The sequence below is a fragment of the Ovis canadensis genome, chromosome 1 (assembly GCF_042477335.2).
Source record: "Ovis canadensis isolate MfBH-ARS-UI-01 breed Bighorn chromosome 1, ARS-UI_OviCan_v2, whole genome shotgun sequence".
NCBI lineage: Eukaryota > Metazoa > Chordata > Mammalia > Artiodactyla > Bovidae > Ovis > Ovis canadensis.
The window spans coordinates 260,684,256-260,701,662 of record NC_091245.1 but is presented as its reverse complement, the minus strand read 5'-3'; positions in this window follow the sequence as shown (position 1 = coordinate 260,701,662).

Sequence of the window (17,407 nt, the reverse complement as noted above, 5' to 3'; positions counted from 1 at the left end):
CCACAGTCTGTTCCCTGCCCAGGCATGAGGGAGTGAAATTTGAGGCTTATTAGGGCTCACTTGCTCACCTGGGCTGGGATGAGGTGAGAATAAGGCATCCCCAATTGGGATGTATCAGGGGTGCCTGTAGTGATAGAGACCTGCCAGATGTTGTTATAGTCTGAGGCAAGTAATGTGCTCTCCCAGAGAAATTGGTCCCAGATCATGGGTTCCTAGGAAGAGCCAAGATGCTTAAGCTACCAGTAAGGTGTGGATAGTAGCCTCCGCATGCTCACAGTCTGGTGGTAGCTGCCAACTGTGGGGTCAGGATTGCATCAGTGGCATTTTGCCTGCTGCCTCAAGCAATTTCCCCAGCTTTGGCAGTGGCAGTCATGTCTAATTCCATGGCTGGTGCTCTGAATGGTTTTGCTGGTTTGGGCAGCTTCAGGTGGGCACTCAGCCACTGTCTATTAGTATAAAGTTAGTGTCCTGGTGACAGAGACTTCTTGCCACTCTGGGACACCCAGTCTTTTCTCTGAGCGAAGTCTAGTCCGGTCCAGTGTTGAAGTAGCCCTCTCAGAGTACCCTCATGGCTGCCAACCCTGGTCTTCTCCCTGGGATCTGACACCCATGCCTGAGCCCCAGCACCCTGCCCCCATCCTCTGCTATTGGCAGAGGTGTGCAAGTTGCTTCTTGGCTGGGAAGTGCTGTTCAGCAGTGATTTCTGTGTTGAATTTTCTCTGCTTTGCCTTCTGAGCCCCTGCTGTTGTACTCCACTCTGAGGTTCTAAAACTTCCCCCTTGCCCTACTTGTGGGGTTTTTCCTAGCATGTAGAAAATTTTCTTCCTTCATGACTCCCTCCCCAGGGCACAAGTCCTCGTCCTGAAATCCTTTGTCTCTTTTATATTTGTCTTTATCTTTTGATGACCTCATTCTAAGGAGATTGGCTTGCCTTTTTGAAAGTTTGGGGTCTTTTGCTAGCATTTAGAAGGTGTTCCGTAGGAGCTGTTCCATATTCAGATGAACTTTTGGGGAGAAAGGTAATCTCCCTGTCTTACTCCCCTGCCATCTTTCCTTTATCCAGTAGTGTGTATATGTTAACCCCAAATTTCAAATTCTTTCCCTATCTTTGGTAAGCATAAGTTTGTTTTCTATGTCTGTGGGTCTATTTCTGTTTTGTATATACTCATTTATATCTTTCTTTTTTTCTCTTTTAGATTCCACATGTAAGCCATACCATGCGATATTTGTCTTTCTCTGCCTGATTTACTTCACTTATTATGATAATCTCTAGGTCCATCCATGTTGCTGCAGATGGAATTATTTCATTATTTTCTTAAGACTGGGTAATATTCCACTGTACATAGGTACCACACCATCCTCATCCATTCATCTGTCAAAAGGACAGTTGGGTTACTTCCATGTCCTGGCTATTGTAATCAGTGCTGCAATCAACACTGTGGTGCATGTATCCTTTTGAATTCTAGTTTTGTTGAGTTATGACCAGGAGCAGGATTGTTGGATCATACAGCAACTCAATTTCATTTTTTGAGGAGCCCCCACACTGTTTGGACTTCCCTGGTAGCTCAGTTGGTAAAGAATCAAAAAAAAAAAAAAAGAATCCCCCTGTAATGCAGGAGACCCTGGTTTGATTTCTGGGTCAGGAAGATCTGCTGGAGAAGAGATAGGCTACCTACTCCAGTATTCTTGGGCTTCCCTGGTGGCTCAGGTGGTAAAGAATCTGCCTGCAATGAGGGAGACCTGGGTTTGATCCCTGAGTTGGGAAGATCCCCTAGAGAAGGGAAAGGCTACCCACTCCAGTATTCTGGTCTGGGGAATTCCATGGACTATACAGGGTCACAAAGAGTCAGACACAAATCAGTGACTGTCACTTTTCACACTGTTTGCCAGAGTGGCTGCCAATTTACATTCTGACCAACAGTGAGGGTTCCTTTTTCTCCACACTCTCTCTAATATTTATTATCTTTAGACTTTTTGATGATGGCCATTCTGACCAGAGTGAGGCTGCATTTCTCTAAAAATTAGTGATGTTGAGCATACAATAGCATATTATTAACAGAGCCTTATTGTCTCTTATGTACTCAACACTAAAATTTAATATTTCTGCCCCTCAGAGACTTAGCAAAGAGCTGAGAATGTACTTTGTGTTAAGATCAGATTGATCAACTGGATCCTAAAATCTTGGGAAACATTTGAGACCTAACCTATGGACCCCATCTCTTCTTAGACCAGATAGGGCCTGACTGTAGAAAGAAATGGTGTCCCATTCACAATGATAAAAGTGACCCACAGTTTCTAAAAGATTTTTAGTGAATTACTCAGCATCAAAGTTTTACTTTGATTCTGCTACACCCTGAACTACATTTTTAGCATTTTATACTTCAAATGTTCCCCTCAGCTATCCTTTATAAAGGATTACTTGATTGTGGGGCAGCACCTGCCAAAGATAAAGCTGTGACTACTGAAAACTATTGATTTTGAGGGAAAAGCATCATTTGCTTAGAATAATGATGGATTCCCACAGCCCTGGATGGGGAGAAAGTTCAGGTTTACCTCTAGAAGTGGAACTATCAATCTTTGCCCATTAAAAAATAACAAAACAACATAAGTGCTCCTGAGATCCCCCCAGTATAATCCAAGATAAGAAATCACTACATTACTGGTGCCAGAAGAACTGTTTCAATTGCTGTGTCGCTACTAGGTAAAATATTTCAGAATCCATTTTCAAAAACAATAGTGTAAACACTGCCTAGATTTTACTGAAATCATACTGAGACTCTCACCACTAGGCACAAGAAGGGTTGAGCAGGCATTTTTAAATATCTCACTACCATTATTAAAAACAACTGTTTCATGTGGAGATTCCTTAAAAAATTGCAAATAGAACTTCCTTATGACCCAGCAGTCCCACTGCTGGGCATACACACTGAGGAAACCAGAACTGAAAGAGACACGTGCACCCCAATGTTCATCACAGCACTGTTTATAATAGCCAGGACATGGAAACAACCTAGATATCCATCACCAGATGAATGGATAAGAAAGCTGTGGTACATATACACAATGGAGTATTACTCAGCCATTAAAAAGAATACATTTGAATCAGTTCTAATGAGGTGGATGAAACTGGAGCCAATTATACAGAGTGAAGTAAGCCAGAATGAAAAACACCAGTACAGTGTACTAACACATATATATGGAATTTAGAAAGATGGTAATGATAACCCTGTATGCGAGACAGCAAAAGAGACACAGATGTATAGAATGAACTTTTGGACTCTGTAGGAGAGGGAGAGGGTGGGATAATTTGGGAGAATGGCATTGAAACATGTATACTATCAGGTAAGAAACGAATCGCCAGTCTATGTTTGATATAGGATACAGGATGCTTGTGGCTGGTGCCTGGGGATGATCCAGAGAGATGATATGGGGTGGCAGGTGGGAGGCGGGTTCAGGATTGGGAACTCATGTATACCCGTGGCTGATTCATGTCAATCTATGGCAAAACCAATACAGTATTATAAAGCAAAATAAAGTAAAAATACAAACTTAAAAATAAATAAATAAAAATAAAAACACCTGTTTAAAGAAAGGGACTTTGAGTTGTAAGCAAATGATCTTCAAATAAAAACCTCCAGAGGGAGTTCCCTTGTGGCCAAGTGATTAGCACTCAGTGCTTTCACTCCTGTGGATGTAGGTTTAATCCCTGGTTGGGGATTAAGTCAAAATAAAACAAACCTCTGGGATGGACTTTGAGATTATCATACTAAATGGAATCAGGAATAGAAGGATAAATAACATATAATATGTGAAATCTAAAATAGTACACAAATAAGTCCCTTGGACTACAAAGAGATCCAACCAGTCCATTCTAAAGGAGATCACCCCTGGGTGTTCTTTGGAAGGAATGATACTAAAGCTGAAACTCCAGTACTTTGGCCACCTCATGTGAAGAGTTGACTCATTGGAAAAGACTCTGATGCTGGGAGGGATTGGGGGCAGGAGGAAAAGGGGATGACAGAGGATGAGATGGCTGGACGGCATCACTGACTCGATGGACGTGAGTTTGAGTGAACTCCAGGAGATGGTGATAGACAGGGAGGCCTGGCGTGCTGCAATTCATGGGGTGGCAAAGAGTCAGACATGACTGAGCGACTGAACTGAACTGAAACTTATCTACAAAACAGAAACAGATTCATAGACATAGAGAACAGATTTTAGTTGCCAAGGAGTAGGGATGGGAGAGAGATTAAGAGTTTAGGATTAACAGATGCAAACTAGGATGGATAAGAAACAAAATTCTACTGTATAGCACAGGGAACTATATCCAATATCTGTGATAAGCCATAATGAAAAAGAAAATATATATTTAATTAGAGAAGAATTATTTAAGAAATATATATATATATATATATTTTTTTTTTTAAGTTCAGTTCAGTTCAGTCACTCAGTCATGTTCGACTCTTTGCAACCTCATGGACTGCAGCATGCCAGGCTTCCCTGTCCATCACCAACTCCTGGAGCTTACTCAAACTCATGTCCTTCGAGTCAGTGATGCCATCCAACCATCTCATCCTCTATCGTCCCCTTCTCTTCCCGCCTTCAATCTTTCCCAGCATCAGAGTCTTTTCAAATGAGTCAGTTCTTCACATCAGGTGGGCTAAGTATTGGAGTTTCAGCTTCAGCATCAGTCCTTCCAATGAATATTCAGGACTGATTGCCTTTAGGATGGACTGGTTGGATCTCCTTGCTGTCCAAAGGACTCTCCAACACCACAGTTCAAAAGGATCAATTCTTTGGTGCTTAGCTTTCTTTATAGTCCAACTCTCAAAGCCATACTTGACTACTGGAAAAACCATGCAAAATCAAGTGGGTCATTATATAAGTTATATAACTATAACTGTATAGCTAAAACACTTACTATACAGCAGAAATTAACACAACATTGTAAATCAACTATGCTTCAATAAAATAAGTCAAAAACAAAAACAAAAACAAATTTCTGTTCAGGGAGGGGGAGAGGAACAGTCATCCCCTAAGTGGGAATGAAAACAAATTGAGAATAGATGGAGAAGACTCATTCTCTAATTGTTTTTATGTTTTTTCTCTCTGAGCCATGGGAAATATTAAAGTTAACAAGATTTTTATAAACTAAAGAAAGCAACTTTATAAACTAAGGGCTACATTCCCTACTGTCTTTTGAATTTCAATTTCTGAAAGAATGGACTGTGAACCAGGAAATGAGAGGAAATGTATTTTACAAAGCTCTAGTTTTCCAAAAGATGTTAAACTTTAATATAACCTTTTTGCAGTAATTTTGTAAAAAGTGCTAAGTATAGGTTTGCCAGAAAGTTGCTGATGAGCACCTTCTAGTGGGAGTTATGCAAACTGTTTTGGAAAATTTTAATGCACTTTCAGGACTCATTTTTCAAAAGCCCTCATGGTTTATAACAGAAAACTCCAGGAAGCCCAGGTGGCATTCTGAGTTTACTTGAAATTCTTATCTTGGACCTTTTCATAGCCTCTGGAATAGAATTATAGGTTCATTCTCAGCAGGAAAGATGCAAAATGAGCATCTTAGGAAATAAGGAAGGCCCCAGAATATGTCTATAAGGGGGCTCTGTCTTAGTTCTACAATCTAACAAGGAGGGGAAAGTGTCCAAGAAACCCCCTGCCCTCTTTTCCCTGCCTTCACCTGACTAGAAAGGTTCAGTTCTTTGAATATCACATTGTTCTAGAAATTCCTTTGTATTTTGTTGTCAGCATAGGATCATAGTATATCCAGTATGAATTAGGCCCTCCACTTGACAACGACATCACCAAATGTTCAATATCAAAAGCAGACTGATTATATTCTTTGCAGTTAAAGATGGAGAAGCTCTATAGAGCCAGCAAAAATAAGCCAGCTGTATTTTGCAGCTCATTGCAAAATAAAGGCTCAAATTGAAAAAAAAAAAAAGTAGGAAAAACCACAAGACCATTCAGGTATGACCTAAATCAAATCCCTTCTGATTATAAAGTGGAGGTGATGAATAGATTCAAGGGATTATATCTGAGAGTACCTGAAGAACAGAGTGCCTGAAGAAAGAGATTCATAACATTGTACAGAAGGCAGTGACCAAAACCATCCCAAAGAAAAAGAAATGCAAGAAGGCAAAGTGGTTGTCTGAGGAGGCTTTACAAATAGATGAGGAAAGAAGAGAAGTGAAAGGCAAGGGAGAAAGGGAAAGATATATTCAACTGAATGTAAAGTTCCAGAAAAGAGGAAGGAGAGATAAGAAGATATTCTTCAATGAAAATGTAAAGTAAAGCTTGAAGGCAGGAGGAGAAGGGGGTGACAAAGATGAGATGGTTGGATGGCATCACCAACACAATGGACATGAATTTGAACAAACTCCAGGAGATGGTGATGGACAGGGAAGCCTGGCATGCCTAGTCCACAGGGTCGCAAAGAGTCAAACACGATTTGGTGAATGAACAACAAAAGAAGTAGAGGAAAACAACAGAATGGGAAAGACTAGAGATCTCTTCAAGAAAATTGGAGATACCAAAGGAACATTTCATGCAAAGATGGGCCCCATAAAGGACAGAAATAGTAAGGACCTAACAGAGGCAAAAGAGATTAAGAAGAGGTGGAAAGAATACCCAGAAGAACTATACAAAAAAGGCCTTAATCACTGGGATAAGCACAATGGTATGGTCATTCACCAAGAGCTAGACATCCTGGAGTGTGAAGTCAAGTGGGTCTTAGGAAATATTACTACAAACAAACCTAGTGGAGGTGATAGAATTCCAGCTGGGTTATTTAAAATCCTAAAAGATGATGCTGTGAAAGGGCTGCGCTTAATATACTAGCAAATTTGGAAAATTCAGCAGTAGCCACAGGACTGGTAAAAGTTGGATTTCATTCCAATCCCATAAAAGGGCGATGCAAAAGAATATTTAAAGTACTGAACAATTGCACCCATTTCACATGAGTAAGGTTATACTCAAACTCTTTCAAGCTCACTGTTAGCAGTACATGAACCAAGAATTTCTATATGTGCAAGCTGGGCTTAGAAAAGGCAGAGGAACCAGAGATCAATTTGGCAAGTTTTGTCAGATCATAGAGAAAGCAGGGAATTCCAGAAAAGCATCTATTTCTGCTTCATTGACTACAAGAAAGCCTTTGACTGTGTGGATTACAAGAAACTGCAGAAAATTCTTAAAAGAGATGGGAGTACTGGGCCACCTTACCTGTCTCCTGAGAAACCTGTATGCAAGTCAAGAAGCAACAGTTAGAACCTTACATGGAACAACAGACTAGTTGAAACTTGGGAAAGAATTATGGCAAGGCTGTATATTATCACCCTGCTTATTTAACTTACATACAGAGTACACCATGTGAAATGCAGGCTGAATGGCTCACAAGCTGGAATCAAGATTGCTAGGGGAAATATCAACAACCTCAGATATGCACATAATTCCACTCTAGTGGCAGAAAGCAAAGAAGAACTAAAGAGCCTCTTGATGAGGGTGAAAGAGGAGAGTGGAAAAAGTTGACTTAAAACTCAACATTGAGAAAAGTAAGATCATGGCATCTGGCCCCATCACTTTATGGCATATAGATGAGGAAACAATAGAAACAGTGACAGACTTTATTTCTTGGGCTCCAAAATCACTGTGGACAGTGACTGCAGCCATGAAATTCAAAGAGGCTTGCTCCTTGGAAGGAAAGTTATGTCTGTATTAAAAAGCAGAGACATCACTTTGCCAACGAAGATCCAAGTCAAAGCTATGTTTTTTTTTACAATAGTCATGTATGGATGTGAGAGTTCCACCATAAGGAAGACTTAATTTTGAAGAATCGATACTTTTGAACTGTAGTGTTGGAGAAGACTCTTGAGAGTCCCTTGGACTGCAAGGAGATCAAACCAGTCAATCCTAAAGGAAATCAACCTTGAATATTCCTTGGAAGAACTGATGCTAAAGCTGAAATTCCAATACTTTAGACACCTATCATGAAAAGCTGACTCACTGGAAAAGACCCTGATGCTGGAAAAGACTGAGGGCTGAAGAAGGGAGAGGCACATGATGAGACGGTTAGATAGCATCACTGACACAATGGACATTAATTTGAGAAAACTCAGGGAGATAGTGGAGAATGGGGGAGCCTGATGTGCTGCAGTCCATGGGGTCGCAAAAGTGGGACACCACTTAGCAATTGTACAATAACAACAATTGGACAATGTATGACTAATGGAACAACATACATGTGTGTATGGGAAACCATAATAGCTGACCTCCCAAATCCTTGATAAATTACATTTTGGTTGAATCTGTTCACCAAGCATGCCAAAGTCCCGTGAGGTAAACAAAATTCTATTTCTGGATTTCCAGAATGAGAGCCTTTTCTGTCTGTGTAATATGGACGACTTCACACTATCATTTCTGCTTTCCTCATAAAACCTTTATAATGTGATTAGTCCCTGTGATGTTCTTCGGTAGTAAGTGAAAAGTTTGGCTCCCACAAAAGAGTTTTCATGTAAAAAGGCAGCAGTAGAAACATTCTAGAAAGGACAGTAGATGGTGGAGGATGAGACTAAGTATGATGGGACAGTGATACAGTAGAAGGAACATGGATTTGAATTTCCTGCTTACCAGCTGGATCAGTTCAGTTGCTCAGTCATGTCCGACTCTTTGCAACCCCATGGACTGTAGCACCCAGGCTTCCCTGTCCATTGCCAACTCCCAGAGCTTGCTCAAATTCATGTTCATCAAGTTGGGGATGTCATCCAACCATCTCATCCTCTGTTGTTCCCTTCTCCTCCTGCCTTCAATCTTTCCCAGCATCCGGTTCTTTTCCAATGGGTCAGTTCTTCACATAAGTTGGCCAAAGTATTAGAACTTCAGCTTTGCATCAGTCCTTTCAGTGAATATTCAGGACTGATTTCCTTTAGGATTGATCGGCTTGATCTCCTTGCAGTCCAAGGGATTCTCAAGAGTCTTCTCCAACACCACAGTTCAAAAGCTTCAATTCTTCAAAAGTCAGCCTTCTTTAAGGTCCAACTCTCACATCCATACATGATTACTGGAAAAACCATATCTTTGGCTGTATGGACCTTTGTCGGTAATGGCTCTGCTTTTTAATATGCTGTCTAGGTTTGTAATAGCTTTTCTTCCAAGGATCAAGCATCTTTTAATTTCATGGCTGCAGTCACCATCTGCAGTGATTCTGAAGCCCAAGAAAATAAAGTCTGTCACTGTTTGCATTGTTTCCCCATCTATTTGCCATGAGGTGATGGGACCAAATGCCATGATCTTAATTTTTTAATGTTGAGTTTTAAACCAGCTTTTTCACTCTCCTCTTTCACTTTCATCAAGAGGTTCTTTAGTTCCTCTTCGCTTTCTGCCATAAGGGTGGTGTCATCTGCATATCTGAGGTTATTCATATTTCTCCCTGCAATCTTGATTCCAGCTTGTGCTTCATCCAGTCTGGCATTTTGCAAGATATACTCTGCTTGTAAGTTAACTAAGCAAGGTGATAATATACAGCTCTGATGTACTCCTTACCCAATTTTGAACCAGTTCATTGTTTCATGTCCAGTTCTAACTGTTGCTTCTTGACCTGCATACAGATTTCTCAGGAAGCAGATAAGGTGGTCTGGTATTCCCATCTCCTGAAGAATTTTCCACAGTTTGTTGTGATGCACACAGTCAAAGGTTTTAGTGTAGTCAATGAAGCAGAAGTAGACACCAGTTGGATGACTTGGATTAACTCTTAACCTCAAGCTCAGCTTCTCACCCTGTAAAATGAGGGCAATATTGACTCATAAAGTTGCAATGAGAGCTAAAAGAAGATCACATTTTTTGTGTCACCTGACATATTGCATGTCAGATGATTTTTCTTTCTCATTTTCCTTTTTATAGGGCCTTTGTAGATCACAGATGTGAGCTTTTCCCAGGATGTCTCATCAGAATTCAGAGCAGCTACCTTTCCTTTTCATTCTAAGAATATCTGCAGTGGATTCTTGCAGAGTTAGCTCATAAAGTATGCATGAATTCTCTTCAAAATGAATGTTTTTAACCAAGAAATAAACTGCTTTATGATAGGTGCCTGTAAATTAAATGGGAAAGTTTCATGCACATTTTTGCATATGCAAAAGGTAAACATCTGCGTTTCTCTAGGGAAATACTGAATAAATATTTAGAGAAAAACTCACCTGTGCAGTTAAATCAAAAATCCCTGAATGCCACCCTAACTAAATCAATTTATATGAAACTGGTAAAAGTTTAAAAAGAAAAATTTTCCCTCTGCCACATATTTCTTTCCTTAATTCATGAATTGCAGCCCAAAAAAAACTTTATCTCAGACCAGCAAACAAAAAAAGAAAATGCTGTGTTATATAGATTGGTAGTTTGCTTAGATAAACATTTGCAAATAATCTTAGCTTTTAATATCAAAATGTTGAAATTTCAATAGCAATGAAACATTTTCCATTGTCCATTCTCTTACTAATTCACAACATGAGCCAGGCAATGTTCCAGTTTCAGAGGATGAAACATAAAGTTATATAAAGTTCTCATATTCCTTTGGTGTTTTTCTCCCGCCCAACACAAAACTCATGTTGGTAGATGTCCTACAAGTGCCTGTGTAAGTTCATAAGGCTGATTATCTTGGCCCAGCTTTGTGGTTTTCATGCTGCTGGAAAGAGTAACAAAAATAATATTGAAGCGGGTGAAACAAAGATAGTGAATAGAAAAACTATAAATGGACTTGAAATCATGTATTTATGGGTTCAGATCTTACACTAACAGCTGAAAGATCTTGGGCAAAATGCTTAACTTTTCTGAGCCTTGATTTTCTCATTTGTAAACTAGGAATGACCTCCATCTCACTAGAGAGACATGAGGTGTTTGGATAAGATCCAAATTCATCAAAAAACCAAGGGAAGTCCTTGTTCATTAGCCTTGGCAAACAAAGAATCTTATACTCTTCTCTCCAATCCTATTATTCCAGGAACTAAAGGGCCAGCAAAGTTATCTCATCATTATATCTTTAATATCTTTAAAAGCGACTGACATCACAGGGAAAACTTGAGAGCTAGACTTAATGGTATCAAATGTATGCACTTCTGTTTTATGTTGTAGTTGTTTTTTTTCACATAACCCTAAATCACTGCAGATGGTGACGGCAGCCATGAAATTAAAAGACACTTACTCCTTGGAAGGAAAGTTATGACCAACCTAGATAGCATATTGAAAAGCCGAGACATTACTTTATTAACAAAGGTCCGTCTAGTCAAGGCTATGGTTTTCCCAGTAGTCATGTGTGGATGTTAGAGTTGCACTGTGAAGAAAGCTGAGCACCAAAAAATTGAAGCTTTTGAACTGTGGTATTAGAGAAGACTCTTGAGAGTCCCTTGGACTTCAAGGAGATTCAACCAGTGCATCCTAAAGGAGATCAGTCCTGAGTGTTCATTGGAAGGACTGATGTTGAATCTGAAACTCCAATACTTTGGCCACCTGGTGCAAAGAGCTGATTTATTTGAAAAGACTCTGATATTGGGAAAGATTGAAGGCAGGAGGAGAAGGGGATGACAGAGGATGAGATGGTTGTATAGCATCACCGACTCAATGGACATGAGTTTGGGTAAACTCTGGGAATTGGTGACAGACAGGGAGGCCTGGCGTGCTGCAGTCCATGGGGCTGCAAAGAATCGGACATGACTGAGAGACTGAACTGAATTGAACTGAACTGAATGTTAAAACCCTTTATTTCTAAAATTATCATTGAGAACTTTAGTCAGTTCTAGTGAAGTGGGTGAACCTAGAACTGGTTATACAGAGTGAGGTAAGTCAGAAAGAGAAAAATAAATAAAGTATATTAATACTTATATATGGAACCGAGGGCTTCCCAGGTGGCACTAATGGTAAAGAACCCACCTGCCAATGCAGGAGAGGTAAGAGATACGGGTTCAATCCCTGGGTCAGGAAGATACCCCGGAGGAGGACATGGCAAACCACCCCAGTATGCTTGCCTGGAGAATCCCATGGACAGAGAAGCCTGGCAGGCTACAGTCCACAGGGTCTCAAAGAGTTGGACATGAGTAAAGTGACTTAGCATGCGAGCACACGAAAAATTAAAACAACTCCAGCAAGAAATGCCTCTGACACAAGAGAATTACAACTACTGTAAGAGGCTTTGGCTGAAAAAGAAACATATGCATCTTTTCAAAGGTGTATCTTTTGGAGAAATCGTTTTCAATGAAGGCTTTGAAATGAGCAAAAACTATTGCTTCAAAGGTCAGATGCTTCATCCCAACAGAATATTTCCCCACGTTTTTTAGTGAAGGTCAGTTACTTTCAGATATGTCATCAGAACTGCCCCTTCCCTTGTGCGTGAGTGCTATGTCGCTTCAGTCATGTCTGACCCTTTGCAACTGTAGACGTTCCTGTCCATTACCCCTTCCTTCAGACCCAGGCAAAATGAAGAATCTCTTTTTAGCCTCATTTACCCCGTGCCTTTGGAGTAGGAAATAGCAACCCACTCCAGCCTTGCCTGGGAAATCCCATGGGCAGAGGAGCCTGGTGGGCTCATGGGGTCGCAGTTGGACACGACTGAAGAGGCTTAGTATGTATGTACTCAGAGCATGGTTTTGCTATTTGCAGTCACTATCCTAATGTTTGGAAGACTCTGAATGCTGAGAAAATAAGGCAAAGACCTATGAACCAGGTGATGGTGACACAGGGTGTCGTTTCAGAGAACTTGTGGAAGCCACAGATCATAACACGTTGAAGAAATTGAATTACCTGTACCAAAGGCAGATGCTGAGCCCTCCGGATTACATGTTTTTCCTAGACACAAAGATCTATGGAGTAGGCAAATGAGCAGGTGTTGCTTACCTTTAACATCGGCCTCCTTAGTATCATCTCTGCTCTTCCTGGCCAAGTGCACCTGTAATTACCTCTGTAAACTGAACCTACAACTCCACCACCCTCCATATACCCCTGCCATGGAAAATTGTATTGGCAATTAATTTGTCAGGAAAATGCTAGGGCATGTGAATGCTAGTAATTTTATACCATAGATATTCAAATTAAACTTCAAGCATGAGTGTTTTCAGTGTCAGATTGAAGAATAGTTGCAGAGGAAGAGAGAAACACAAACTTCCTTCTGCTGTCTCCTGATGAGGGGTAGAAAAGGATGTTCCAAGTGGGTGTAATAACCTTGGCTCCATTTGTAGGCTTAACTTGGGAACATTAAGACAGAAACACACTAATTATGGGTGATGCTTTGTGTATTGCTCTCCAAGTGAAAGAGGATGAGGTAGTTGTTCTGTATCATTCCTCAAGTACTGAGAATCTTTTAAATGAACACGATAGTTTTAGAAATGGGTAACCCACTTAAGAGAAGCACAGACTAATAAAAATATCATCAATATAGCACCAAGTGGAAAGTCCCTTAAACTGTCTTCTGTAGAGAAGGACAGCTTGAGTCATTAAACCTGAATCTAAGCAGAAAGCACAAAGTTTCAGATTATCCAGTGCCTATGTCCTAAGGAGTGTGTTCATTATTTCTTACGGAGGCAGAAAGAAAGCCAGTGTTAACTGTCTGCTTCAAGCCAAGAACTGTACATGTAATTCAATCTTTACATTAAACCCATTAGGAATATGTTAACCAACATCATTTTACATGTGAGAAAGCTAAAGCTTATTGGTTATGTTTCTAGGTAACTCAGTCAGTGTGTGTCCTTTGCAGACTTCAAACTCAAATCACCTGGTCATTTCCATATCCCAAATGACCAAGTTTCTGTGTCAAGGACCCTTAGAAAGGTTGGGTGACATATGTATTAGCCGATGGAATTCATTCACAGAGTTTCCTAATCTGTAGCATATATATATATTTTATTTTTAAAATTTTTATTTTTACTTTATTTTGCTTTACAATACTGTATTGGTTTTGCCATATATTTTTTAAAAGCGCTTAATTGGAGGGAAATTGCTTTATAATGTTGTGTTGGTTTCTGCCATACAACAGCATGAATTAGTCATAACTATATATATGATAAATGAATATATAGCCCTTTCCTCTTATGTTATATATAAACTAAATAAACAGTATCTTTATGCACCCCAATGTTCATAGCAGCACTATTAACAGTAGCCAAGACATAGAGGCCACATAAATGTTCACTGACCAATGAATGGATGGATGAAGATGTGAAATACATACACACACACACACACACACACACACACACATATGCACTCACTAGAATATTACTCAGCCATAAAAAAGAAAGGATTAATGCCATTTGCAGCAACATGGACCTAGAGATGATCATACTAAATGTAGTAGGCAAACCACTGCAGCATTTTTGCCTTGAGAACCCCACAAACAGCATAAAAAGGAAAAAGTCATGACACTGAAAGATGAGCCACCCAGGTGGGAAGGTGTCAAATATGCTAAAGAAGAAGAAAGGAGAAATAGCTCCAGAAAGAATGAAGTGGAAGGACCAAAGCAGAAACAATGCCCAGTTGTGGACTTGTCTGGTGGTGAAAGTAAAATCTGATGCTGTAAAGAACAATATTTCGTAGGAACCTGGAATGTTAGGTCCATGTATCCAGGTAAATTGGAAGTGGTCAGACAGGAGATGGCAAGAATGAACATCGACATTTTAGGAATCAGTGAACTAAAATGAACCAAAATGGGTGAATTTAATTGAGAAGACCATTGTATCTACTACTCTGGGCAAGAATCTCTTAGAAGAAATGGAGTAGCACTCGTAGTCAACAAAAGAGTCTGAAATACAGTTCTTGGAAGCAATCTCAAAAATGACAGAATGATCCCTGCTCATTTCCAAGGCAAAGGCAAACCATTCAATATCACAGTAATCTAAGTCTGTGCCCCAGCCACTAATGCCGAAGAAGCTGAAGTTGAATGGTTCTATGATGACCTACAAGACCTTCTAGAACTAACACCCCCCAAAAAAGGTGTCCTTTTCATCATAGGGGATTGGAATGCAAAAGTAGGAAGTCAAGAGATACCTGCAGTAACAGGCAAGTTTGTCCTTGGAGTAAAAAATGAAGCAGGGCAAAGGCTAACAGAGTTTTGCCAAGAGAACATGCTGGTCATAGCAAACACTCTCTTCCAACAACACAAGAGACAACTCTACATGTGGTCATCACCAGATGGTCAAGATCAAAGTCAGATTGATTATATTCTTTATAGCTGAAGATGGAGAAGCTCTATACAGTCAACAAAAACAAGACCAGGAGCTGACTGTGGCTCAGATCATGAACTCCTTATTGCAAAATTCAGACTTAAATTGAAGAAAGTAGGGAAAACCACTAGACCATTCAGGTATGACCTAAATCAAATCCCTTACGATTGGTTATACAGTGGAAGTGACAAATAGATTCAAGGAATTAGACCTGATAGATAGAGTGCCTGTAGAACCATGGACAGAGTTTCATAACATTGTGCAGGAGGTGGTGATCAAAACCATGCCCAAGATAAAGAAATGCAAAAAGGCAAAATGGTTGTCTGAGGAGTCCTTACAAATAGCTGAGAAAAGAAGAGAAGCAACAGGCAAAGGAGAAAAGGAAAGGTAGATCCATCCGAAAGCAGAGTTCCAGAGAATAGCAAGGAGAGATAAGAAAGCCTTTTTAGGTGAACAATGTAAAGAAATAGAGGAAAACAGTAAAATGGGAAAGACTAGAGATCTCTTCAAGAAAATTAGAGATACCAAGGGAACATTTCATGCAAAGATGAGCTCAATAAAGGACAGAAACGGTATAGACCTAACAGAAGCACAAAATATTTAAAAGAGATGGCAAGAATACACAGAAGAACTATACAAAAAAGTCTTTAATGACTGGTATAACCACAATGGTGTGATCACTCACCTAGAGCCAGACATCTTAGAGTGTGAAGTCAAGTAGGCCTTAGGCAGCATCACTGTGAATAAAGGGCATGGAATTTCAGCTGACCTTTTCCAAAATCCTAAAAGATGATGCTGTTAAGGTGACACACTCAATATACTAGCAAATCTGGAAAATTCAGCTGTGGCCACAGGACTGGAAAAGGTTAGTTTTTATTCCAATCCCAAAGAAATGCAACCCCAAAGAATGTTCAAACTACTGCACAATTGCACTCGTTTCACATGCTTCCAAAGTAATGCTCAAAATCCTTCAAGCTAGGCTTTGACAGTATGTGAATCAAGAACTTCCATATGTACAAGCTGGATTTAATGAAGGCAGAGGAACCAGAGACCAAATTGCCAACATCCCTTGAATCATAGAAAGCAAGAGAATTCCGAAAACATTTACTTCTGTTTCATTAACTACAATAAAGCCTTTGACTGTGTAGACCACAACAAATTGTGGAAAATTCTTAAAGAGATAGATAAGAATACTAGACTACCTTACCTGTTTTCTGGGAAACCTGTATGCAGGTCAAGGAGAAACAGAACTGGACATGAAACAATGGACTCATTCCAAATTGGGAAAGGAGTATGTCAAGGCTGTATATTGTCACCCTGCTTATTTAACTTCTATGCAGAATACATCATTTGAAATGCTGAACTGAGGAACAAGCTGGGATCAAGATTGCTTGGGGAAATATCAATAACCTCAGATATGCAGATAACACTACCCTTATGGCAGAAAGGGAAGAGGAATTAAAGAACCTCTTGATGAAGATAAAAGAGGAAAGTGAAAAGGCTAGTTTAAAACTCACCATTCAAAAGCCTGAGATCATGGCATCCAATCCCTTCACTTCATGGCAAATAGATGGGGAAATAATGGAAACAGTGAGAGATTTTATTTTGGGGGGCTCCAAAATCACTCTGGATGGTAACTGCAGCCATGAAATTAAAAGATGCTTGCTCCTTGGAAGAAAAGCAATGCCAAACCTAGACAGCCTACAGAAGGTCTGTTTAGTCAAAGCTATGGTTTTTCCAGCAGTCATATATGGATGTGAGTGCCGGACAATTAAAAAGGCTAAGCACTGAAGAATTGATGCCTTCGAACTGAGCATCAGTTGTAGTAAGTTAGAGAAAGACAAATATCGTATGACATCACTGATATATGGAACCTACAGTATGACACAAAGAAACTTATCTACAAAACAGGTTATTTTATGATCTACAAAATAGAAACAGGCTCAAAGACATAGCTATAGTCCATGGGGTCACAAAGAGTCAGACATGACTGAGCCACTCACTGTCACTCACACTCAACCCTCTTATGATCCAATTTTTCCATGGCTACTGGAAAAACCATAGCTTTGACTATATGGACCTCTGTCAACAAAGCATGTCTCTGCTTTTGAATATACTGTCTAGATTTATCATAGCTTTTCTTTCAAGGAGCAAGCTTTTTATAATTTCATGTCTGCAGTCACCATCCTTGGTGATTTTGG